Source organism: Struthio camelus, chromosome 27 (genome assembly GCF_040807025.1).
Source record: "Struthio camelus isolate bStrCam1 chromosome 27, bStrCam1.hap1, whole genome shotgun sequence".
NCBI classification, from domain to species: domain Eukaryota; kingdom Metazoa; phylum Chordata; class Aves; order Struthioniformes; family Struthionidae; genus Struthio; species Struthio camelus.
Window position 1 is genome coordinate 7,480,777 of NC_090968.1, and position 27,288 is coordinate 7,508,064.

Below are 27,288 nucleotides of genomic sequence, written 5' to 3' on the forward strand. Positions count from 1 at the left end.
CTGGGCAGCTTAGCTTTCTTCCCTACTGGGGGACTTCATCCTGTTCATCCCTACTGGCTTTCAAAATAGACACCCAACGAGGCAACGCTGCCACCAAAGTCCGTCCGCCTGTGGGCTGTGTTGTAAAATGGGAGGGAGGGACCTGAACAGGTCTTACTGCAAGAGCATATTCTTAAAAAATCTCAGTAGACACCTGATTACCTTTATGTTTTTTCACTGCTTTCCACTTCCCTGACTGCCGTTCAGCATGGACCTTCCCTTGCCTCCCTTTCCCCTCTGCTCAAGCATCAAGCTTTTCCGTATGCATCTTCTGCACCAGACCCAGCCGTAAGTTTGTCACAGTCCAGCCAGCCTTTTGGCCCCAGACATCCAAACCACACACTCAAGAACTGTAAGAGCTGAGAGGCACGAAGGAAAGGCCTGAAATGCTTCGGCATCTCAGCGGAGCATGGTGTTTGGGAGCAGGGGACCCTGTGCAGGACATGCGCTTCGGACAAAAGGGCAGCCAGATTGCAAGAAGTGGGAAGAGGCTTCGGCAGGGCAGAACGGTGAACCTCCAGGATTGCATCAGAGCTAGGCAAGCCATGTGGACTTCACAACACTGATGTCCACCACCAGGCCCCTTGCATGTATAACTACGAGCTGTACCGTTACACTGCACATCCAGAACCTGCGCCAAGAGAGGCGCGCCACGAGGTGCAAGTCTCCACGTGTGCCGACAGCCCTGCTGCAGAGAGCCGGAGCTGGACATTCCCCCGGCAGGAGACGGTCTCGGGGCCTGGCTTCCAGAGCGGTCCCCGACCACCACAGAGCAGCATCCCCGGTTCATGCCCACGCCTCCCATGTCCCTATAACCACCTCCAGCCCCACGCTACCAACAGTCAGGGAGAGCGTGAGGCATCATCTGCCAATTTTTTCCCTTGTACTAAAAAAAGAAAATCTGAAGGAAGTCGTGATTGTGGCAGACTGAAATCAACACTAGTTAAAGCAGTGGCTGCTGGTACTCCCTCCTGTTGCCAAGATATTCGTGCTCACAAACATTTGCATAACATGATTGATAAGATCCTGTGACTTAGGGAGTTTATAGTCCCTCTTGTCTCATTGCATGTAAATTATCGGCCCAAGCGGCTCCCCTGATCAGCAAAGGCTGCTTACAAAAAAGTTGCTTGCTTACTCAATTTCTGCAGGTAAGCATCCTCAGAAAACATTTGCCAATGTGAGCTTGAAGTACAAGCGTCCAAACGCCGCAAGCCGGCCCCCCGCTTCTGTGGGGCGGCTTTCCCTGCTGCTGCTTGCCAGGGTCGCACAGGACTGCCCAAAGCGCCCTCGCTCCACCACGGGGAACTCAGGGCCCCTGGGAGCCCGTACGCTCCAAGGGGCATTGCTGGCAAAGGCGGACGCCCTCGCCGATGCCCGAGCGGCGGCTTGCTCTCTGATCTCGACCCAGCGCGTGCAGAATAAGTGCAGGAGGGCAGGTCACATCTGCATTGTGCCGGGCTCTTCCTGAGCGCTCGGCGGTGCAGACTCGGTGTCTGTCGGCTCGTGCGTGCTGCCTTCGCGAGACGGCACCGCAACGCTCCGGCCAGACCCAGAGCCCATTGTCAGCTGCCCCGTGCAACAAACGGAGGAAAGGCCTGCTGGAGGCATTTCCTCCCTCCAGGAGCCGGGCGTTTCCATTAATTCTTCTCTCTGAGTCAGACTGGCTGTACTGGGTGTCCCTCTGTCGCAGCATCCTGAGGAACGTGCGTCCGAACAACTAATTTTATCTAGCGCTTCCAACGCCGGGCCAGCGGCACGGGTGGAGACGAGGGACGCGGCCGCGCATCCCCCCGCTTTCCCGGGGGCACGTCGGTGAGGCTCCCGCAGCAGGCGGCTGTGGACAAGCCGTGAAAAGCAGGGACAGAAAACACGCAGAGCCTTTTTCGCGCAACCTCAGGTTTGACTGGTGGCAGAAAGGCCCAGGACCACCCTTGCTCGCCCGCCACGGCACGGTCCTCCCACGCCTTGGCCACCTCGCGGCGCAGGCCTGGGAGATAGAGGTGGAAAAGCGAAGAGGAGACTTTGCTCCGGCCTTGCGAGCAGGAGTGCCCCGTGCTGGGTGGGCAGAGGGTGGCCCCCGGCCACCCGCCCCGAGCCGGCGCCTGAGCTGGCGGGATTTGGTGCGAGCGCCCCGGCCAGCAGAGCCCTGGAGGAAACTCCCCCCTCGCACAGCCCGAAGGGCCCCGGGAGCAGCGCCGGAGATGGGTGGCCCTGCAGCCGCTCACCGCGGCCACGCCGGCTCCCCCAGCCCCTCCGACGTCCCCCAAGGGGACACCCAGGCCCACACACAAGCCCTGCATCGGAGGTCGCAGTGAGGCGCATTGTCACATGCTCTTAAAAAAAAGAAAAAGGCAGAGATGAAGCACGCTTCATCTACGGCCGCAAAAGGAAAACCTCTGCTATAAAGCGTGTTAAATGTGAGTGGAGTGTTATAAAGTGGTGAGATTTAAAGGTAGGTTGGTATGGTCGTCACAGACAAAGCTGGCCTGGGGTTTCAAAGCAAGGATGCCCCACATGGAGCAAAATGATGCTTCAGCGTCAAAATGAAGTAATTAGACAAGGCTCTTTATGAGAAGCAAAGCCTCTGAAATACTGCTGCCAGCAGGAGAGGGCACAGCTGCCACACAGCTTCGCTAAAAAGTAAAAGTCAAGCTATGACCAGAATCTTAACATAGCGTATGTTTTCCTGACGCCTGCAGAGCCCTGAAAACGCCCTCATTTCCACCGAGCTGTACGCTGAATCGGTGCACGCGGCACGGCAGGAGATCGCGATGCTCTGCTTAGCCAGCAGCGAAGCCATCCGCACCTAACGGTAGGTGCTTCGGAAGCCTCCTCTCACAAGGGATCTCAAGGCAATGAGACATTTCCAAAACGTCAAAACCTAAATGCTGTCACTGACAAGACTAGTTACTCCATCACACTTATTAGCAGATGAGCTCTCCTCGCCACTTCTTCCCGCACGGGAGACTCTCAAGAGCCCTCCAGGAGCACGGGGAGAGGCTGGAGCCAGGAAGGGCTGGCGCAACGGCTGCTGGGGGCTCCCCGGGCTCGCCTGCACGCGGCGGGGCGGCGTTGCACGCGGCGGGGCGGCGTTGCATGCAATGGGGGGCAGCGCACGCGGCGGGGCGGCGTTGCACGCGGCGGGGCTGCGTTGCATGCAATGGGGGGCAGCGCACGCGGCGGGGCGGCGTTGCATGCAATGGGGGGCAGCGCACGCGGCGGGGCGGCGTTGCATGCAATGGGGGGCAGCGCACGCGGCGGGGCGGCGTTGCACGCGACGGGGCTGCATTGCACGCGACGGGGCGGCGTCGCATGCCGCAGGGCAGCATCGCACGCACCTCCGCGACTCCCCGCGTGCAGGAGGAGAAGCCGGGATGAGTCGCCCGCGTTCCGCTGCCGTGGCCAGGCGCTGACACCCCCGCGTGCGTGCGCGCGGTGGGTCCTCGCCAGAAGCCAAGGCTCCTGCAACCAGGCAACAGTTTGGACTCCAAACGCCTCCTAATCCAGTTCGTGGAAAACCCGGCTTCCCCCTCAGAACGGGGACACTGCAGAATGACCAAATACGGACCCAGAACGGGGCGGGGGGGCTCAGTGAGTCATGCTAAAATGACCAGTTTGCAAAACAGTAATTGTGGAAACAATGCGGCTCAGCCCCGGCGTAGGGAGCTCCTGAGCACTGTTTGCAGAACAGACGGCTTTGCTTATATTGCTGAATTACACGCGTTTCCGGCCTCCCTCCCACGTGCGAGCGGCCGAGGCCAGCGTCCGCCTCCGGCATGTCCCGAGAGCCGGGACGTCGCTCCGGCACCTCCCCAGCCGCAGCACCGCGGATGCCCTGGCCGGGGCAGGAGGTCACTTCCTTGCCTGTCAGCTCCTTCCCCGGAAAAGACGTTCCCAGGGCAGCACGAAACCACGTGAATGCCCAGAAGGGGCTGAGGAGACTTGGCAGAGAAGCGTTTTAGGGAGTAAAAGGGGCCGGAAAGGTTTTCTAGTCTGCCCACCCTGACGCAAAGTCCTTTCTGGGAGCTGCTCCGAGTTTTAAGGTTGGGTTTGGCAGTGTTTGAGGTTCCCTGGCTGCCCCCGAAAGCCACCCGGCGCCACGCTGCCTTTGCATCTGTCCCCCCCAAGTCTCAACTCTGGAGGAGTCGGGCAAGCACGGGTTACACGGGGCTGTGACAGGCTGTCGCCTGTGCCACCATGCCCGCACGCCCCGGTCAGCAGGACCTCCCTTTTGGGGAGCTCACCACTACCAGGGCATGCAACAAGGTGCCAAGTTGCATTTTTCCAAAATAAAGATGTTTTCATGATTCAAAAAGTAGACAAATACTTGCATACAAGCATCTTACTTGGCAACACTCGAGGTACTTTCCCCACCTCCCAGAGGTTCTGCTTTGATGCCATAGGACTGAATATAGAATATATGAACTTAAACTAGGTCCCCCCGATTTACGTAACCCAAAGGAAGGGAAAAATTGTGAAATTGTGCTTGCCAGATTGGACATATTCTTAAATCGGGATTGCATTCAAAATCCACCTGCCATCCTGAATAGTACAAGTTCAAACCCAGAGGCAGTTCTCTCCTTTTCTCTCTCTAAAGTACAAGACTCAATCTATCATTTCACATGTGTGATACCGAGCCATCAGTCCCCTCGCTGCTGCCAGAATCTTTGGAAGACGCTGATTTACCCAAACCACCCCTCATCGAAGTGGCATTCTTGAGCCCATTTGCAGAACGACTGCACAGGACGGCCAAGGAGCTCAAGGATCAGCCCAGAACTCAAAGGCACGGCAAAATCTTGACCCTAGCCAAGTCCACGACAAAAATCTAAACAACTTGAAGGATTTTGCCTACAGAGGTAAAATCCTTGTATGTGTTCTGCAGAAAGTGCTGCCAAACATATGCTATTTTTATCCTGAATCTAACAATAAACTTTTTTTCCTAAACTATGTGTTTTGACTGCAATAAAAATTATGCAAAAATGCATTAGTATGCTGGGGAGACATTTATCCAAAGCCAAGGACCAGGGATACTCTAAGTTTGCCCTCAATAACTGGCCAAGTTATAAAATAGCTTTTCAAAATGAAAGTGAATAAAACATTATCTACCTTGTGAAACTAATTATCTGCAGATCGGCTAGAAAAAATGACCCATGTGCCACCTTTAACCAAAACCCCTCTGAGTTCCACAAGTATTTTTTAGAGACAACAATCTATAAATAAATTTCTGCTTGCCGAAATATTTCAGTATCTTTTAGGCACATGTTTTTTAAACATGGGAAATAGGAAATGTTAAATAAAATAGCTTGATAAAACAGAATTCTGACATCTGCTAGCAGAGGGATTCAAAGCTCGTTGCGAATTCACGTGCAGACAAACGGGGCCTGTCTCAGGGTGGGTGGCTGGAACAAAGCAGACGCGGAGCAGCGTTCAGACTTGCAGCACCGATTTGCAGCTCCGCTTCGGCTTAGGGAGCGCGCAAGAGGACCCTCTCTCCAAAGCAACCCCACCGCCACTGCTTGTCCCGCGCATACACACAAACAAGGAGGGCTCGTGCCAGGGAGCGCACCACAGACACGCCGCGCCGGCTGAGAAATTAGCCCAAGTTATCATAGCTCTGCTAAAAACCCCACTGATTTCCCCCCGCTAGCACGAGAGCCCGGCCTGGGAACCCCGTCCGGCCTCCTGTCCCAGCGGAGGAGCCGTCGCAGCGCAGCACCACCTCTCGCTGTAATTTCAACGCCCAGCATGAGAACCGGCCACCAGACCCAATTACCCTGCTGCAGGAGCGCGGCGCACAAGCGGGGACTGCTTAAGCCACTTGCTCTCCCTGGCGCAAATTCCTCCTGCCACAGAGCAGAAAGTTGTTCCAGCCTTTTCCTCAGATCCCTCATACAAGTGAGTTTAAGCAACGGTGCTGCACTCGGCGCCCCAGAGCCGCGGCGGGCGCCTGGACGGGGCCGGTCGGCGGGATAATTCCTGTCCTCGTTCCAGACAATGCATCGCCTGCGTGACCTCCCCAGCAAGGCAGGGGGAGGACGGTCCAGCTCCCCGCGGGCGCCCGCAGCTGCAGCCAGCGGCGGTGGCAGGCCCGGGCAGTGCCGCCCGCTCACAGCTCTGCAGACCTGCGCAGCCTCTCTCTGCGTCAACCCAACGCTGCGCACTCAAATACGCCTGCATTGCAGATATATCCTTCCTGCTGCTTTCAGGACAGTCCTTCCCCTGCCTCCACAACTCATTCTTGCATTCAGCCCCCCTTCCTATTATGCTTTTTGTTGCTGGTTACTGCCTATCAGCAGCACCTTTGCAGAAATACCATGTGTCATTTCCATCTTGTTCCCCATTGGAAAGGATGTCCAGCACAAAGTGACATGTACCTGAGCAATTAGTACTCAGATTAGGGCATTTGAACTGTCTCTTTCCACCTGCCTGCATGAACTGTTACACATATATTCCCTGTCCATCAAAGCTAAACATTTTGCAATTCTTTTACAATATTTTTCTTCTCAGCCAAATCACATGCTCTGGAAAGCCGAGCGCATGACAGAGAAGAGCGGACGCGCAACGCAGTGAACCTGAAGACGGCCACATCCCACCGCCGAGAGGCCCCAGCTGTGGCTGCCCGGGCGGGAGGTCGCGGTTTGCAGCGGTCAGTCCTCTCCCGCGTGCACCACCTCGACCGAGCCCCTGAGCGCCGCTGGCAGGGAAACCCTTCCCGGCAGCGAGGCGGGCTTCCAGGCAGGTTTCCATCACTGGCAGGACGTGCTTTTGTTACGGACCTTTACACACTTGACTGCAGGGCTTATAGTCTGCCATAAGTAAATAAATTAGGAATAATTTAATATTTGATTGTAAGATTTACTGTTCTATTCTTCACAGCTTCTCAGGTGAATGCTCAGTAATTGAGCTAAATTAAGAGCTCCATTAATTCTTCTGGCAATGCAAAACGGCTGTATATGCAGGCTGTGGGTAGGCAGAGTAAAGTGGCGTTAAGGAAACCTTCTTCTTCCACAGCCTCTTTGCCAGTCCTTCTCTCTAGGCCTACAGGGCTGGGAAGTCATTCCTCCTCCTTTTAAGGAGGGAATTATTCCTCTTTGCCTCAAATTAATGAGCAAGTATGTACATAACAGTCACGTGCACTCTGGCCCTGTCATGGTGGAGAGCCCAGTCCAAAGAATTACTGTACAAAAATCCAAGTTATTTTGCCACTAAACCCAGAGGTAATCTGAGATCAACTGTTACAGACTGAAATTTAGCTTTGCTGTTACCTTTGAGAACCTTTTATCTTGAACAGGATAAACAGCATGAATAAATACCTTATTAAAGAAAAAAAAGAGTCACGTGCTTGCAATTCGAAAAGCGTTCTGATATGTTTGAATAGCTGCTGTTAACCCCTCTTCTGCTCTGAGCTGTGCATAGCAGGGTTTGGTTACCACAAATTTAACGTTTTCATCCTTTTGTACTGTCTTAGGTCAAGTGCTCCTTTCAGTTCCCAGCTCTCTAAATACGTTAATCTCTGCTGCAACACTGTTCTCTGCAATCCACTGTGCAACCCGCAAGTCTGGGTGCATCTCCAGAGGCGGTTCAACCATACACCTTTAAAATGACTGCTAGGAGTATCATCCTCTGTGAAACCCTGTCTCTGGGTTTGCAATATGATCTCCTCACACGTAACTACAAATAAAAGTAGACCAGTAGCAATACCAGAGGGAAGTTAATAAAATAATTCCCAACTAATTTTTGAGGGAATTCCAAATTTGTACTTGGTTTGTTTTTTTTTTCCCCCCAGGATTTATCTAGTTCAACGTGGACACCAGTTTATCGTGTCCCAAATGCTGTCCCTTTTAGCTTTATACCAATTCTTTGTTTAACCTTGAGAAGCTACTTTGAAGGCTAGACCAGTCCTCATGCCCTTAAGACACTTGCCTTCCTCACAGAGCTGTCCTGCTGTAACGTGGGCAAGAGCGAAGGGCTCTCGCCCGAAAGCAGCCCCGGCCAGTCTGGGGCGCGGAGGCTGTTGAGAAACGCCGGGCGCCCTGAGGCTCTGCTTGCTTTTCTCATGAAACGGCCACACTTCGACAAATGTGGCCAAGGGTATTTTTAAACTCATTCCTGGAACCCTCATGACTAAGTTGTTGCAGGGATATTTATCAGAAAAGTCTCGTTTACGCTAACCAAACAAGCCTTCTTTGAAGGTAATATCCTTGCTCTTTGCTGACTGAGCTTTGACTAAGCAAACCAAAGTTATCTTTAGCTGTGGAAAACACCACTGAATCTGTTTTGGCCTGGACTTACCCTTACTCACCCCTTACATAGGCGAAATCCCATTTATTTGAGCAGGAATTCAGGTTAAATATCATCTGAGTACTGAACACCGCAGAGCACAACAGCACATGACCAGCGATTGCACTTTTTCACATTAATTGGGAGCCTTCTGCATGAATTTCTTTGCATGAATGAAGTACATATGTGTGGGCTCCTTCTGCCCTGCTGCTGGGGTGCCTTCAAACCCCTGCCCACCACCACCGCCGTGACGGCCGCCCTGCAGAGCTATCTGCTGCCTGAAAACAAGACCCTGCTTCTCCAGATCATCTTGTTCTGGCACACACGCACCCACGTTGCACTAGTTTTCCGTTTCAGTTCTTTTCCAAGCTGTTATAAGCATGCAACCAAAACAAGTAACTTAAATCTCTTCCCCTCCCCAAGTGATATTTAGGACTGGAAATAGTTTTTGCACAGACTTCTCAGACATATGAATAGCGTGTTAAGGCAGAGCGCCCCAAGATACCCTGTAGTAAATTCTGCTCGTAGAAAGGTCCCGCAAACAAGGCCCTGAGACACCTTGGCTGTCCAGCTCCTTCAGCCGCCTGATGAAACAGCTCCCAGCGCTGCTGGAACACTTCAGGATTTTTTGACCTTCCTTTGGTACTCAAAAACTGATTTAGGGGATAAATCCTGGTTTGAAAACCAATTAACATTTTCCCCTGGAAGTCATACTCTTAATGCAGCCCATGCAATCGGCTAAGGAAAGGAAATGATATCATCATCTCTTCTGGTTTGCTGTTTGGGGCTGCTTTGCCAGGAAAACCCAGTCACCTTGGAATAACCCAACAGACCTCAGCAGCCTGGTTCCCTGAAGCCTTGCGGGGAGTTTGAGTATTTTAATGAGAGAGCAGCTTTCTGAGCGGCGGACGCCCTGCTGCACCGGCCGGGGCGGCTCGCCGATGACGCAGGGACGAGCGGGCGGCGAAGGGCATCGCGCGCTGCAGCACGGCAGGGGCGCAGCGCCCTCCCCTCGGAGCCCCGGCCCCCGCCCAGGCACGGGGTCAAGCCTAAGCCCAGCATCACATCCTGAGGCTTTGCTCTCCCCCACCTAACCGCAGACCTAGCTTCTGATAACGGCAAGACTTTGTTTCAGTGATAACGCCTGAAAAGGAAGACGCAGTAAGAACAGGTTATTTGTAGTACAAAACGCCCGTCGGCCGGGTGCCAGGCCGCCTGTCCAGGTTTCCCCGCGCAGCGAGGTCTGCGGCGGGCACGCGAGGGCTCCCCCCTTTCTTCCCTTTAAGCAGGTTTTATTTTCTGACAAAGCCAGCAGTCCGGGCAAGCTGCAAACGGCGCTTTTGCAGCTCGCAGCGCTGTCGCCCTCCTGTGGCTCCGGTACTAACCGAGCTGCAGCAAGCCCAGCTTAAAAACCTAACGCTGTAACGCAAGCGAGAAACTAAAATTTGCAGTTATAGAATCTGCGATTACGGCCACGACTGTGGTCTGTGGATGCGATACTCCCCGGCGGGCATGCGAAGGCACAGCAGGCCAGCAGGACTTGGAGACCGCGCTTGCGAGCCGACGGGGTTTTCACCCGTCGTGACCTTTGGAGTCAGCGACGTGACGCTGGGACAGATGCTGTGCTACTGCCCAGAGCAAAGCAGCTGCAAGACAAAAGGTATGTGGGAGGGACATGCACTAACGTGTCACTTTCACAGCACAGAATACCTCGGGATTTTACTCACTGTTGTGGTTTTGCGTTGCCATAGTGAAATTCATGCGGGAGTGAAAACAAACCTTAATTTTAAAAATATTTTGAATAGCGTGTTTCCAGGCTGCATTTCGTGCAGACTAAACCCATCACACCGATGCCTCGTGGCATCTGTCAATCTCCCGCGAGACGCTGCCCACTGATTCCTCTCCTAACGGGGAGGATCCCGCCCGCGGGAAGTGAAAACCCAGGGGCAGACCCAGAAGCGCAGCAGCCGGGGAGCCGGTGCCCGAAGAGCTTTAACGAGCATCAGCAACCCAGGCGCGCGCCGGCGACGCCGCCAGCCCCGTTCCTCGCCCCCCGCACGGGCCCTGCCCCGAGGCCCCGGAGCACCAAAGGTTTCCGCGTGCCTTTGGCCCGGGTAGCGGGGTGATGCGCCGCTGACGCTGCTGCTGGCCCCGCTGCTCCCAGTGAGCGCTGCTGACGCCGTACGGTTCGCGCGCGCTGCAGGGTTTCCCGGGCGAGGGCATTTGGGATAAAAACTTCGCCCGGTGACTCACTCCCTCCCGCGGCATGTTCCGGGTTTCCCCGCTGCACTGTGCCAACAGCGGGCGCAGCGCGTTCTTGCGCGATGGCCCAAACCCTTGGCTGGGGCAGCCCGACAGCCGCAGGAGCCAGGCGCGCCCCAGCAGAGCCGCCGCCGGCCGCGCGTCGGCCTCCAAATAACACGCTTTCGCATCAAACCGGTCTCGGGGACAAAACCGGCGTCGCGCGGGTTCGCCTCTTTGGCTTCTCACGTCACAGCGCTCTGCCGAAACAGGCGCACGAACGTCCCAGAAGAGGCTGGTGACACGGTTTTGTATATTTTGAGCGTAAAACCCCCAAATATATTAGAAGATGCTTGAGAAATCATTCGCTAACCAAAACGCAGCGCAAGACGTCTCCCCTTACCTCCTGCGCGAGGAAGCACCAGCCCTTCCCCTCCAGGAGCCCAGGAACTTTCCCTCCCTGAAGGAAGAGCGGACCCGCGATACTTGCTGTAACGGCGATATTCACTGCGGCGATAAGCCAGCATCACCCACACGCGGCCGCCTGCTTCGCATCTTGTGCTTCGCTGTCACCCTCGCCCTCGGCATGGGAAAGGGAGAAGCCCCCCCGCGCAACCTCCCGCCCGTTTGGTCCCCGACCCCTCTCCAAGGAGCGCTCAGGGGCACCGGCACCCAGGGGCTCATTCCTGTCTCGAGCAGACACCGGGACGGGTCTAGGGAGCCACATGCAACCAGCAAAAACATTGCTCATTCAAGCATGGTCAGAGTATATATCCTTCACTTGCATTCAACCTTACGAGACACGACGCGCTTATGGAAAACAATACAGCAGATATCCCGAGATGTATGGAAGCACTGCACCTACCAGAGGACCGCGGGCGCCGCTGGGGTCGGACGCGGCTGCGAGGGGGCGTAGGCACCTCCGGCGAGGTGGATGATGCACAGCTGCTTGTTACCTGCAGATACACAGAAAGGTACTTATTTTTCAGAGCAATATAACCATATATTCTCACTTAAACCTGATCTTTTTCTAAAGACAGCTTATGTTGAAAAATTGCCTCAGAACAAACAGATTTTAACTAAAGTCAAATTTGTCAAGGTTCAGAAAGTTTTAGACAAATCTCTGCAAACAGCTTGTTTCTCGCCCCCAGAACAGAGGTGTAGTTCCTGTAACGATTTTGGTACAACCCAAACAAATTTTGTTCCTGCTATTGGCTCAGTTTAAGCAGAGAATGCTATTCAGCAAAGGAAAACCCAACATGCAAAAGCCTGGCTGCATCACGTATTCATTTGATCTATGAATTCTTTTCTGCGCTGAGCAGGACTGACCAGAGAGGTGGTTTTGTTCAGCGAGACCCAAGCCCTGGGGGATGCTCTGCTCCCAGCCCCAGCCCCAGCGCAGCTCCTGGGAGCCGGGGGTTGCTCAAGGCCTCCCTTTGGACGCGTAGCCCGTCAACAGTGGGATTTCAGGCAGGAAGAACAGTTCAACGAGGAATTCCATGGATGTTACCTCAACTTGTACTTGTTATCTTTAATATCAACATGGAGTTTATAACCGTAAGAGAGCTCATAATAAGCTGCTTTGTTTGTTTTTCTGCTAGCAGGTCTGGCTTTGTTTTCCACTTTGAAAAACATCTATTAAAACAGCTAGCACGGAGACTACGAGGCCAAAAGTAAATATCTGAACTGATACAACACTTGGCAAGAGCCGAGGAGGAAACTGCTTCCCGGCGAGGGGCAGCGCTCAGGCGGCAGCCCAGGAGGAGGAGGAGGAGGGTGGCTGCCCCGCAGCACCAGCTCCCACCTGGCTAATTACCCTTTACGAGCAACGCCTTTGCTTTCCGTTAATCCCTTCCTCAGCTTCTCCTGCTTGGCACCAGGGCCTCCCACCCCCATGCTCTCGCGAGCCTGAACGAGGTCATCACCCCCAAGAATGACAGGAAACTGCTAAAAACTGCTGCACCATCTACTAAAACCTCCATCAGCGGAAACCCACCCCCGTCCCGAGGTCCGCGCTGCGGCCCCGGCTCCGGCACGCTCCCAGTGTCCGAGACAGCCCCGGACCCTGCCTGGGGGTGCGCGGCACAGCCCAGCCCTCGGCTGCAAGGCCTGTGCGAGGGGGCATTTCCTCGGGGGAGGCTTTCCAGGGGACGGTCCAGAGCTGGACAGGGCACAGCTGCAGAGAGCAGCAAGTCCCACTATGCCCAGGGGCTTCCCAGGGTTTCTCTCCAGGGGACGGGAGCAGCGAGGCGGAGCAGGGACAAACAGCAGCCAGGCACATTGCAGCACATTTTATTCTCTACAGCAGAGATTAACTCATTCAACATTTATCCTGTCACTGACTTGAAACAGTTGCACAGAGTTTATTGAGAAATTGCCCCAGTTTATTGTGTGCTTTCCAAGCAATTATGCTACACTGATACCCAATGCCCAGCAACCGGTTGTGTTCAGTGCTGTGTCAATGTGTGTACATTTACTCATCATAAACATGCTTCATTAGCTTCCACATACTAAAGACTAGCAGGTCCTCTCTGCAGTGAGTATTGCTAGAAGCAATAAAAATTATGTAACCACTCTTCAAGAACGCGCAAGTTTTTATGAGTATTATAAATTGCATGAGAATCATGCTGCACCAACAAAACCCTGCATAGATTCAGAGTACAAAGCACACTTGATTCACTTAAAGGGACACGTCAAAGCTTCTCTTAATTGTGATAAATCCCATTCTTTCATCTGAGAAGGTGACATTTCATGGCAAATAAGCCCAAGAAATTGGCTGGAACAAGGAAGAGCTTCCTGTTTAGTAAGTGGTTCCCTATAATGAACAAAGCACAGCGTGAACACAGTAGGCTGTATGTCTGGTGCTTGTTTTTTTCAGGTTTTTGTTGATCCCAGTCAGGCAGATGGAATTCATCACTAGAAGCTAATCGGGGACACTGAGACCTAATTGCATTTACAGGGAGAAAAATCTCAGTTTTGGGAACCATTAGAAACCTGCCTCTCATAAGCACATTGCCTGGTAGTTTAGAGACCCTTTCCCAGCCAAATCCTTCTGCCTTGGCCTGACAGCAAAGACCAAGAGGGGAGTTACAGGGTTTGCACACAGAGGTGGCTTAACCAGAACCTACTCCTTCTCCTGGACCAAAGGGGAACTTTGTCTTTTTAGCAGTCAAAGAAGTCCATGACCAGGGGAGAAGGCTCACAGCTCATAACACCATCTGGCACTACATAGCCCCCTTGGTGACAGAAATGCCCCCCTGCATCCCCACAGTTTGGAGGTCAGATCACAACCCCCTTTTTCCCCAGAGAAGGGAAAAAGCCCCAAGAGCCTCTGCAACCTCCATGCACCCAGCCCAGTCCAGGGCCGCAAGAACCTTTTCAGAGAGCTTTTCCCCAAAGCAAGCCTCAGGCCAGACAGCTTCTGACCACGGGGACCAAAGCAATCCCGATACTCCAGGGACAGGAAAGAGCAGGGCCCTAGTCCAGAGCTACTCTCACCTCCATGCCTCTTCTAAGACTCAGCCAAGCCTTACTACCTCCACCTTCCCCTTTTTAAGGTGAGAGCAGGCTGCCCCACCTCTTCCCACCTGCATCCCACTGCAATCACACCTCCACCTCCTCGCCCATGTCCCACAGCAATCACACCTCCACCTCCTTGCCCATGTCCCATTGCAATCATACCTCCATCTCCTTGCCGGTGTCCCATTGCAATCACACCTCCACCTCCTCGCCCATGTCCCACAGCAATCATAACTCCATCTCCTTGCCCGTGTCCCATTGCAATCACACCTCCAGCAAGCACCTGGAGGGAAACAGGGACAGGGACTGGCCACATCAAGCTTCGCTCAGCCCTGTGCAGCCAGTGCAGAGCAGGGGTGGATCAGCACTCTGACAACGGCCGGGTCCCGGCCCTCTGTCCCTGCATCGTCTGTCTGAAGTTGCATCCGTCCGTAACCTGCACATCAGAGGCTGCTTCAGCTCTGCCAGTGCAAACGGCACGGCAGAGACACAAACGTGGAGGAATGGGTCCTAACAAAGAATAAATGCCACGAATATTGCCTTTTGTTTTCTGCCTGCAGGTTGCATAGTGGCAGCTGGTGTTTTTTGTACTTTTTTTTACTATCACCTAATAAATAGTTTTCTGAATAAATTCTGATGTGCCCGAGAAACTTGCTGCCTTAGAAACGCAGGCTGTTTGGAGGTGACAAAACAGGTCTCATGTCATGTTTCAATCCTCTGACCAGGTTTACCGTGAATACCTACCTGCGCAGAACTTGCAGTTTCATTACTGTTCCCCTCAGTAAATGTTTGTGGTTAAACCACCACCGAGAAACAAACGCGGGAGTGAAAGTGATTTACAAACACAGTCCACCTCTTTAAATGCTCCGCCAGCTGCTTCCCAAACAAACCCCCGCGCGGGGTCTCCTGCCTCGGCCCGCAGCTTCCAACCGGCAGAGAAAGGCTCGCGAGAGCCCTCGCCAGCGGGACGAGCGAGGCGTTCCCAAAGCGCTGCTGCCGCCCGGCCGTCACCTTCGGCCGCCGCTGGGCGCCCGGCTGGGGCCGCGGCTGCGTCCTGCCGTGGCAGAGCCGTTCTGAGCTCACGGAGGTGCAATTGCAACCAGGAAAGTGCTAAGCCAGCTGGGAACAATCTGTTCGCCTGCCCCCGGATCTGAGAGACATTTATATACACATTTTATATATATGTATATATGTATATATGTATATATGTGTGTGTATATGTCTCATGAGAGGTGAGAATTTCCCTGGTTTGGGCTCTTCCAGGAAACACAGTCCATGCGGTTTGCCAAACCGAGCACGTTCCCACCTGGAAGCCAACACGCTACCCCAGTTACGCTCTGCCATTTGCCTGACGTTTTCATTATCCCCGACGCAGCACCCACCAAATAGCGTCTTGTATTGAAAGCCATTTCTGTCAAATTAAGTTAAAAGGAAGCAGTGGAAAACTAAAAGCTCCACATCTAATCCTGCCACCTGGAAAATCAGCAGAGAAATATAATTTTGTAGTCTTTCAAATTAAATCAGATTCTGGGCTCTGTGCTGACGAGTTAATCCAACGCTGAATGGAATAGCTCCACTCAGCCATGACTGCGTTTAGACATGTTCAATTCGGGGCAAAGCAGTTCCAGCTCAGAGGAACTGTATTCTGAAACAATGTCTTTAAAATTCATAATTTGCCTCAACTGTTATCTGTGAGGAAGATGTCAGCAGGAAGCGGCCGTTAGCTGAGGAGCCACGCGCTGGCCGCAGGAGAGCGGTGGCCCTGGACTTTGCGCCCGAGTCCGGGGTTCTGCACCTTTCAGCTGGCGTTTGCGGGTGCTTTTGGCCCCGAGCACTTAAGCGATGGGGCCTGTCGCAGGGCTTAGCTTGCTGCCTCCCACCACGGCACCCCAGGGCTCCCTCCCACCCGCTGGCCAAGCAGTCCACAAAAAGCAGAACAGCTTGGGACATCTCCCAGCGAACCTCCGTGAGACACATGCTGCTGTCTCCAAGGTCAAACCCAGGCAAGTTCTTCTTTTTAATCTTTCTAACGTTTGAAAAAATCTCAGTATGTGAAAAGGGTCAACACGCAGCTGAAAGCCTCCTTTGCAGTCAACCTTTACCTGCTTTTTCATAAAGAGAGTAAAACCCTGAACCAAGTCTTTAGAGTTTCTCCCTGGGCAGAAATCAACGTTTAACCTCTCTCCAGGTGCTGGCTCTCCAACTTGAGGACGAGTATCCGAGTGTCTCCGCTGACACCTGACTGTGCGTGTAGAGGTGGAAGCTGGTGGATACTGAAGCTTTTTGAAAATCTACCCCCAGGTGGAGCTGAACTACTGGAAGAATTTGGGCTTATAGTGACTTTCAGGCTGAAGTGCCTGTGATCTACGCCCTAGCAAGAAGTGGTAATAAAAAAAGAAGCCATAAAAGAAAGATTCACTGCACCAACATCCTTCCTACACATTAAATTTTAACTGTCCCCCACCCTACAATCATAAAAAATTCCACCTGGAGATAAAGATGAATATTAGATTCATAGTGTAGGGCTGGTGGGAAAATTAGAAAAGTTTGAGCATTTTATGATTTGGTTTTGCTGTCTGTGAATGTGAAAATTAGATCCTTTCATATTCTGCATTCAAGAAATGACCGTGCTCCTGAGCCCCAATTCAGAATCACCAGTATTTTGGTACAAAAAAATTCGCCGATAATCTGGTAAGCCAAACTCAAGCCCTTGGTCTATCTGATGATTGGCTTTTTCTGTCGCATCCACCCACAGCCTAGACTGGATTTAAGAAAAATTCACAGTGAAGTAGCATACGTTTACCAGTAGGAAAAAGGGGTTGCTTCAGTATCCACCAGGATGCTTTGGTTGAGAGAACAGCCTTTGACATCGAAAAAAGATAGAAGTAACGCTGATCCATGGTGACACTGAGTAGTTTCGGTCCAGCCGATAGATTCTCAATAACAAGAGCTCAAAAGTCCATTTTACACTGAAACGCCAAAGAGTCGCCTCTTGGGACAAGCGTCCATTGGACCTGTGACTGGAACATCACACAGATTTATGGTTGCTAACTATAGGGTCTCAACATATACACTATAGGAACCATTACCCTAAAAGGACAGAACTTTTTCCTCAATACGGCAAAGATTTCTCACTCACGCACGAGCAGACACACACACGGCGCACTAACGACCCCACTCCTTTTGTTGGGCTCTGAGTGACTGTGTTCTGGATTTCACATCAAGCCGTTGTTCCCCTGTGCTGGCCATCTCAATGAGCAGCTGCTCCCACCTCTAGCTGATGCTCTATTGAAAAGCAACCTGCACATGGTTTTGTGTCACTTTATTCCGCTTTAAATGTACGAAGTATAACCAGAATTCTCTCTCGTGCTTTATTTTATTCTGTATTTTCCCAGTTGCTTTACATAATAGAAGCACAGCATGTCATGTCTGATCTTCTCTAGTTTTTCTACGGGTCTTTTGGGAAATCTTAAACCTGATGCATTAGAAGTGGTGACAGTAATTGAAAGTGTGAAGGTGCCGAATAGTTAACCAAGGCTTCCTCTCCTCCAAATATTAGTCTTTGAAGTTAGAGCAGACTTAACAATAGCAGCTACAACAATCTGTCTGAAATGCCATTCACTTTCCCTGCTCTGTCCTGTGGTTGCTGCATAAATAATTCTCTCATCACTGTAGTCTCCTAAACTAGACAGGTTCTGCACTTTCTTTGGTAAAGAAGCAGCAAACCCTGTCAAAAAGGGCACATGGTCGCAGTTCCCATTGTTGCAGCGTAAATCAGGATGTTCTCTTCAGCTAACTCTTGTAGCTTGCTTAAGTGACTATGGACTGGATTCATCCCTCCTGGAGCTTGTTTTCTCTATAGAGACATAACGAAGTAGGCTGAAGAATATTCATCTGGGGTTTCTGTGATTTCCTTGAGTCTTTTAAGGTTCCAAATTTAACAAGTTTAAGGATCATGAAATATTGTTTCTTTGCCAGTTCACCACAATTACTGATGCACCTGCACTAATTGAGACTGTGAAAAGCTACTCTGAAAACTGGCAAAAGGATCAATAACCTTTCAAAATTAAACAGCCCTTCTCAGCAGGATGCTGTGATGGTTGTTCACCGCTGGGCTGTTTTATGCCGCCTGCCAGATCCACTTGTTTCTTTCCCGTGCGTTCCTGCTCTGATGTTTAACACGTTGCCGTAGCTATTTCACAGCTGCACTGGCTGAATGGTAAAGACACACGGGAGCCATGCGGGGAGTCTCAGGGAAAGCTTGTGCAGCAGAACAAAACCATGCTCGGGTGCTGTAGCCTGACTCACGGCCACTGGAGACCAGAGTCCAGGATGACGAAGCTGGATGCAGAAGGATGCCTGCAATCCCAGCAAGAATTTCCTTACATGTGTCCCTACTGCTGCTGACACCCAGAAGACATGCGTCATTTCACCGTGCAATGGGAGCGGTGGCAGGGAGGTCTCAGCAAGTTGAACCTGAGTAAATCTTTATGGTTCGGTGCACTCCTTGCTCCTGGCAGCGTTGGTGCACCGCTCACCCGCCTCCTGCTTCGCCCTCTGCATTGCATCAGCCAGGTGATTTCTTCTCCTTGCTGCTGGGGAAGGGCGCCTGTCCGTCCAGAACCGAGCTCTGCATGTGTCCTGCCAAGGCACTGACTGGGGCTATTGACCTCTGAATGCAAAATCAGAAAGGTAGTACTGATGAGAATCACTATTTTTATAGAAATTTTAGAAATGAAATTCTTTATTCAGATAGAAAAACAAGGGTAAATATTAATGAGATGGTTCATTTCAAGAAGCTCTGCTGGAATCAAGAGAAACGATCTTAGCACAATATGGTGTTTTGGTTGGGTTTCAATTTTGTTTTCCTAATTTACGCTTTAGCATCTATGCAAAATATTTATCAGGCTGCCAATGGCAACAGGACCCAGAATGGGGATTTCCTGCAAGAGAAAATGTGTTCTTACACCATTTATCCAAACCATTCCCTTTGCTTTTAGATGTAATTAAGCCCCTTTAAGCCTGGTCCAAAGCCTGCATCTGAGTCCTCATCTCCTGGGGTGGTGGCAGAGCTGTCCCTCTGCTCCCCCCGTGCAGACCGATGCTGGCACCTAGTGGCCGTCTGCCTTTTCCCTGTAAACACCACATGGGATATTCCCGAGTGGGAATATGCCCTTCCCAGGGATTCCGGCCGGAAAAGCTCCCGGGCCGGTGGTGGTAAGGGACGGCGAGGCAGGCTGCCCGGGCAGGCACCTGGGAAGCCTGACTCTGGGTGAGCACCACCACGCAGACATCAAACCCCGCTGCTCCGCTGACCGATCGGTGCTGGATTCAAAGCGGCCGTGCGCAAGCTTTGCAGGCACCTGCAGAGATTTTGCTTGCGAAGAGAGTCGAGCTGCCTGTGTCAGTGGGGACATACAGACACCACTTGAGTGGACATATGCTGCTATTCTGCAGCGTCAACAACTCATCACAATAACTAATCTAAAGCAAAGGATGAGAAGAAAGCAGGCGATAACTTGCGCCAGACATCACAGCTTGTAACAGCACAACGGGAAACTTGTTGCTGGGGGAGCAGCCTGATTCAAACGAACCCTGACAGGAGGGGAAGGAGCATCTGAAAGGTGCTCCTGTGACCTAAGCTTAGCTTTATTTCATGAGCAGGGAAAACTGTTTGCACTGCTGCTCCTCCTGCAATCACAACAAATGCTTGAGAATAAGACAAAGAATCTATCATCCTTCTCTGGGCAGATGGTGATAGATTATTTGTGGAGCTGTGGAATTTCCCCAGGCCCTATATGAAATCAATCTGTTGGAAATGTTTCACTGGCCATGTAAAGGGCTGCTTGGAAACTGCAAGGTCCTCTGGCGTACAGCTTTACCTGCAATCATCTGGGCTGCAGCATTTTAATTTGTTTCCTTTAAAGAGACTCAAGGGTACCGTAAGAGGCAATTTCCAGGATTCAAAGGAGACGGCAGAATTTGATCTCCTTCCATGGCCTTGTACGTAATTACTGGAAAGCATGAGGGAGGCAATACAGATGCAAAGGCTCAAAGAGGTTAGAAGAAGTCATTCAAAGCCCACACACTGAACTGTACCTCAGCCTGGACATGGGGCTTGGTGGAGGCACACTGGAACTGCTAAGCAGGGCGGCAGGAGAAGGCTGACAACAGCAATCTGGAAAACTCCAGTTATGGGGGAACATTCTCCAGGAGAGGCGAATGGAGATGGATGGAAAGCAGGAGCACATTGCTGCCTTCAGCCTGCGACAAGGGCAGCAGAGGGCTCAACTCCCTCCACGGCCTGCGTTTAATTTCCTCCGTCCCTTTGGCCATGCCCTGCTGGCCACAGGCTGCTCTGGCCTGGGCGAGGTTCTGGGTGGCGACTACATGCATTAAGTGGTGTGCAAAGCTCCGGTAAGTTGTGCTGTGCTGCTACCTGAGGAGAGAAACTCGGTAGAGGAGAGGATTTCCAGAGCATCCTGCAGAGAAGACAGCAAACCCCTATTCAGGGGGAGCGAAGTGGAGGGACCTAGTCGTGCAGCAGTCCTCTAACACGATTACTCTGAAATTAAAATAATTTTCAAAACACTTTTTTAGTTTCCCCTCAAAGGCACATTTATCAGCAACGAAAGAGTCTGCTCACAGTGGCCAAACAGACGAGCAACACAGGTGTTTCTGCAGTCTGCTCTCATGAAAGGTCACCATCCAGCTTCCCCTGGATTTGCCTGGCTGCCTTGCCTTCCAACCTGTTTCTTTCCACTGTATAAAAGCTATGCAACTTCTGACATGTAAAACGTCCCAAGGCAGTTTCTTTCTCTCCCTTTTTAAATGTGCTTTGCCCCAAGACATGACCTTCAGCTCTGCTGGTGGCAAAAAACGCTACTTCAGGCTCTTGGCAATATAAAGCTCATCTGTCTTTGACTTCACGCCTCTCTATTTTAACAGCCGCAGCACTGCCACTTTGAGAGAATTTCTTACGTGTCATCTAGTTTTAGTGCTATGCTATTTCGTTTGCTACCTTAGCTTAATCATTTTTTAACACTCCTTCAGTTTGTGTTCCTATCTCTTTTCATCATCATCTGTTCCTGATATTTTATTTTTCCAATAAACTAAGTAATTTAATGGCCCTAATCCCAAGCCTCCTATTTAGAGCCGGGATACGGAGGCTGCGGAAAGGAGTCTCAGTTTAAATCTGTCAGTCAAACGTAATTTAATCTATGTTCTTCTTTATACTGAAAACTGTTTCATGAAGGAAAGCATGATTGGGATTCAGTTCATCCTTAAAAAAAACATGAAGAATCACAGCTTTCTAGTGCCTTTTTATGCATGGGCTATTACAAAATAAGAAAATTATATAGATTTGGGGCAACAAAAGGTCTTAAGTATCTAGGCCTGGGGCGATTGCACAAGGGCTCAAGGACATATCTGTAATGTCAGGACTACCACGTATTTGACATAGCCGAGCTGGCGGCAGCCGCGTGGCGGTGCAGGGCAGAGCCGCGGGCCGGGGCACCGAGGAGCATCCGCGCGCTGCTCTGCTGCTTCGGTCTGCCGACCCCTGCAGAAAAAAACGTTAAGTGAATTAAAAGTACGGACCATTCCCGCTTTTCCTAGTCCCCTTTCAGGGGCTGCCGAGTCGGTCCGCAGACGTCCCGGAGGCGGCGCAGCAGGGGCGAAGCTCTGCAGCTCCGCTGATGTCTGGGCTGCTCCATCCCCGCAGGCACCATCCCAGCCACCCCGCCGCCAGCCCCGCTCACCGCCCGTCCTGCCCCAGGAGCGCTGCGGGCAGCAGCGGCAAACGTCCACACGACGCGCGGCACGAGCTCCGGCTCTCGGTCCAAGCTCCCCAGGGCCCTGCAGTCGCAGACGGAGATGGTGTTTTAGGCTGCCGGAGCGCAGCGGCTCCGAGCGCTGCCCGGCTCCTCTGAGGAGCGCGCGGCCCAAGGCCCCAGCTGTCCCAGGGACCCAGGGCTCCCACCAGCGCCATCTCAAACTAAAGCACGCACGGGCCCCTCTGAGCCCGATCCTGGGTAAAGCGAAAGCAACATGCAAGCATCAGATTGCTCCCATAACTACCTGCAGGAGGAGCCGTTTCCACTGCCTCATTTTTTAGTAATTTAATCCGATTTGCATTCTCCCGGTTTCGCGTGGATCGTGGGATACCCATGCAATGCAAGGAGCCTGCAATATCTGCACCCGAAGAACAGCGCACGAGGTTCCTAAATGCAGCCTGCCCACGTCCGTGCGTTTTGCCGTGAGTGCGATGGGGGTCAGGGAGGAGCATCAGCTCCTGAACTGAGCAGAGCGGGACAGTAAACGCAACCCTTTGGTTAGCTTGCTGTCAACAGCCCTTTTCGGTGGTGAGCTGGGTTTTCAGAGCTGCCCACCACCCACCCCCTGTAGAGTCTAAGGGAATCTAGAATATCTGTGGGTTACTCAACATTTGAAACTCGACCACCTACTCAGCTGGACTTGTCTACAGCACGACCTATACAAGCAAATTCTCCCGTCTTCTGTTGGTGAGTTCAAAGGTTAAAAAAAGACCAAAAGGCTAACAGTGTGAAAAGAGCCTATTGCACTGAAGCAGCTAGCATTAAACAATTGTTCTTCACCCATGAGATGAGTTGTGTAACTGAGCCGTCATTTATCATGCATAATTAAGGCCCTTTCATAAAAATTTTACCAGCAGCTGGATGCTAAGAGCGTGGGCGATGGTTCCTTGCTATCACCAAAGCTAGCAGCAGAATATAAGGCACAAGCACATAAAAAAGCCACCAGATCATCAGTCCAGGTATCTTAAAGCCACATGATTGTTGACTTACCTGTCAAGTATTTCTGCTCATCTGCAGATGTGAAAACACCCAGATGTAACTGCAGGCAGGTAAACTTGCAAAATTGGATGGCATAACTGCTACTTCTAGAGAGATCTCACTGGTCACTCTTAATTTATTTTCACGTAGTCAGTCATCACCAGCTATGGAAAGGAAGCTTTGAACCAAGAGTATTAAATCTCAGAGGAGTCACTGACCAATTTTCAACAGAGCTGGAGCATTCAAAAACTGCGACAATCAATATATCGTCTGCCACAGTAAACAGTCTGACAGCCGGGCACAGGCGCAATTTAGCAGATGACCACATTTTATTCTGGCCCTTATTTCATCCTGCAGCAATTAGCCAAGAGGAAAGGGCCTCATCACATAGTAATTTCAGCCTTATGAATTGCAGTGTGTTGAGCTAGACAGAAGTTAGAGGTACCTTCTGGATCCTGAATAAAAATGTTATTAATGTCTGCCAGCGCACATCAGAGTTTTCACAGCTATAAGATGAGATAACTGCCACTCATCCCTGCTGGGTTTCAGCCACCTCGGGAGACAACTTTTGATAAATTCGAGGCAATCCTGAAAAACATGTGTGCTGGGGGGGATACGCAAAAGGATTTTGTACAAGGAAGGGATCAAACCATCCCGACAGCCCAACAGCATTGTATGGCATTGAGTGCATTGCAGAACAAGCAGCTGCTTTTGATCCTGATTTGAGTCTGCATCCCAAAAGACGGGTAACGGAAAGCTGGAATTTCCTACCTCCAGGCTTTTTATTGCATACTAGATTGCACGCCCTGGGTGAAGGAAAGGAAAGGAAGGGAAAAGGAAGGGAGTATCAGCAAAGCGAGTGCTGCGAGGGCAGTGCAGTACTCCCTTACCTTGGATGAGCCTGATACCACTGATCAAACATGTAATGGATGTAAGGACATTCCCCTTTGCTCTACCTTGAAATAAAAACATAAATCTGATGTCCGTGTTCTAGTTTCCTGCAATAATATCTTCTCCATAAATATCTTCTAAATAGCCCCAACTTCAAACAGATAGCTAATAAAAGCACTTTTAACGGTTATTAGACAAGTGAAATGCCCCTAGACTGAACAATTACCTTCAAATATCTGTTCAGAACTGGCTGGGAGTGCAAATCTGTTCCTTCCTCACCAGGTACAAATCCATAATGAGGATTTATTTCTGAGGTGGTGAGAATGAGGTAATCCCTCTCCTTCCTGAAGGGAGATAAGGAGCAAAAAAATTAAACAAAATGGTACAAGTTAATAGTGAAGCATCTGGAAAAGCAAGTGATTTGCAGGAGGGAGGGGCAGGAGGTTGATAGCATAGAGAAGAGGGACAAATGACTGGTTTGCCTAACACCACCACGTGAAGGAGAAACCTGGCATAGACGCATTGCCAGCCTGGCAGGAAAGTGCTGCGCAAAGGAAAAGCGCGTCTGAGGGCTCCGAGCTGCAAGACACAGCACAAATCTCGCTGCTTCGCACTGGCAGAATTTCCATCCAATGCTGCTGATTTCCTTCCTGTTCAGGAAGGCATCTGGAAAATATCCGATAAATGTGCACGCTGCAATTCAAAAGGACCCAAACTTCATGGCTGCTGCTGTTTGACATCAATTAATTGAGCAGCAAATGGCTATATTGGCCCTTGAGAAACAAAGTTTAAAAAAAAAGTTAGCAGAACAGTTTGGTTTTTAATATGGGATTGTGCTTATCTGGTGCAAAAATCTCCCTTCACAGCAGCGTTTTACCTCCCTGGTGGAAAAGGGGGAGAAAACCTTGTGTGAGTGCCAACTTCTCCTCCGCGGGGACTTTGCGAGGACAACGATCCCTCCGGTCGCCCATCAACGCCCACCGGAAGCCCCAGCTGGAGACTCAGCGCTCCGGAAAATCTTGTTTCCAGCTGCATATTGTGCACTGATAACTATTCCCCAGGCTCGCTATTTCTTCATGCCTCCGGACCACACAGACAATGCTGTTTCATTCCTTTCCATTCTATTTTATCTCATTTTCTTCCACGAGATGAATGATTATCAGCAGCAAATATTTATTAGGCAGAGAATGGAAGAAAAATGTGCTTTTAGATCTGGAATACGCAGCTACTTATTACAAAAGTTTGACAATGTTATGACAGTTACTATCAGTCTCCCGGTTATTCTACCTTACTGCAATATCCACCAAAAATAAACCCAGTACCTAAATCCTCTGTGGAGGGACTGAACAGCAGCCTGCTGTCCTAGGAGGGGAAGCTGTTGCACATCCTCCAGCCCATCTGAGCACAGGTGAAAGGAGCTGACCAGCCGGGACGCCCGGGAGCACGGAGGTGCCGCGGGGACGCTGCTGGGGCGGGAAGCTGCTGCCACCGCAGCATATGGCACATAACTGGGAAACAGAAAAGTGTCCTGCCAGACAGCAGACAAAAGCGTAGGACAGACAGACACGGAGCTGCACGGTGGCCCGGTAACAGGTGGAGATTGCTTTGGTGTAAAACGACGCCGAGAAGGTCACTGCGAGCTCTGCACCGGACTGCGCCCGCGAGGCGACGGCTCCTCTCCCGGCTCTCCTGGAAACACACGGAGCTGCTAGCCGGGGAATTCACGCTGCAACAAACTGATATGTTGGATTTTGTCATGACAGCTTTTCTCTGTCTATTTTGTGTCAGTAGAATTGTTGCTATAATCATTCCGCTTCTGTAAAACATAAAATTGCCATAAAAATGAAGCAGACAAGAAGAAATTGTATCATCTGGGAAAAGAAGCTGTCACCCCCATCTCTTTTCTCCAGCTCAGCCACAGCATACTTGTAAAATTATCCTATGCAAATGTAATAATTTGCAAAATAGTGTAGATTAGGAAAAAGGTGTGTATTTATGGAAGCAATTGAGGAAGATGCCTTGGTGCTCTCCTGGGATTTATGCTCTGTATTTGCTGATCAGTGGTATTTTCTGAGGAACCCCAGGGTAGTTCTGCAGCAGGCTGAAAGGGAATTTGTTGATGCTACAGAAAATGAAGTCCTGCACAGCAGTCAATAGAAAATAATGGATATCAATTACACAGCTGGAACTGCTGACTTGATCAGATTTTATAACTCTTTACTCTAGGGGTCTTCTTAATAAATCCATTGAAAGGAGAGTCAAATCTTTTATAGTGATATGTTTCAAGTGTTTATTTTCTATGAAGGAACAACTGGCAGTTGTACAAAACACTCCTCGGAGTCTCTCATAGTCTCAGGAAGGTACCAAAATTGGTAGGAGATGGACGTGGGCTGTTTTTTCCTCTAATGCAGGGACATCCGTTTGCCATCACGTTGGGAAACTGCTCCGGAAACCAGATGTGTTTCTTTCCTCTGTTGCAGCCCTGTTAAAGCACAAAGGGTTGGCTCCCCACAAGGGATTTAATGAGCCTCACAGCAAGGTGCTAAAACAGCAGGTCACCTAAGAGCAAAATCACCCATTGATGGATGCCCTAGATTTTGTTGCAGGCTGAAAAGGACACCGTCCCAGCACTTTTGGAAGGGCCCCACACTTGCAAAGAGGTGACAACAGGTACACTTATTCAACCCATGATATAAAACAGTACCGAAGAGGGAAGTGAATTAGCCTTTGTCTATTACTTGCAATATTTTATTTCCATTTTTATTTAATCCAGTCACCATCTCAGGCTCTGAAATTAGAAATGCAACTTTCCTACATGGCATCTTCCCTATAGTAAATCTAATTAAACAGCCATTAAAATGTGCGTTAGCTCGATTATATCAAGGTGACCTGGAGCTCCTGTTAAATGTTAATAACAGCGTTCCCGTTAACTGGCATTCAACAGGGAACAGGCAGCACTCTTTCTATTGATGTAGCCTTTAGATGAATATGGTTATTCAAGTGCTTTGTGTACTACAGAGTCCCAAATAAATGTGTATCTAGTTCCCTGGCAGCGGAAGCGTTTCACGTGCTCCTTCAGGGCTGCCAGCACAGGGTGGCATCTGCAACAAGCACCCTGGCAAATCCCTGCTCGCGAAGCGCTGCGCCAGGGATGGCAGGGTATGCGCATGAGGGAAAAATGCACAGTTTCTGCAAAATTCTGGATAGCTGAAGAGTGCTCAAATGTGGTAAAGGAGAGGAAAGAGCTGATCTGGCTTACCTGTTATCAGCCAGATCGGCTTCCCAAGCTCACAGCTGCTGTGGGCAGCCTCGCTGCGCATCCCGCTCCTTCCACCGGGCGAGACGAGATTGCTTCCTAGCCAAAGCCAACACCAGTGAAGGTCTTTAAGGCTGAATTCTGGTCCAAACCTGGAATAACTTCTCTGATTTACACAGGCCTGCTTGGTGGTAAATTTCCTTCCCGTCCTCTGCCCAGTTCCCATCCGTGTTCGCATACCACGTGGGC

General features: G+C 51.0%; 1 protein-coding gene across 1 annotated transcript in view; it reads left to right on the forward strand.

Moving 5' to 3' along the window:
* Nucleotides 1–328: 328 nt before the first annotated feature.
* GOLGA7 (golgin A7) overlaps nucleotides 329–27,288 on the forward strand; it is a 227,725-nt gene continuing 200,765 nt past the window's right edge. The window contains exon 1 of the mRNA XM_068920858.1: nucleotides 329–333. The gene's annotated coding sequence lies outside the window, so the exon portion shown is untranslated. The remainder of the gene's footprint in view (nucleotides 334–27,288) is intronic.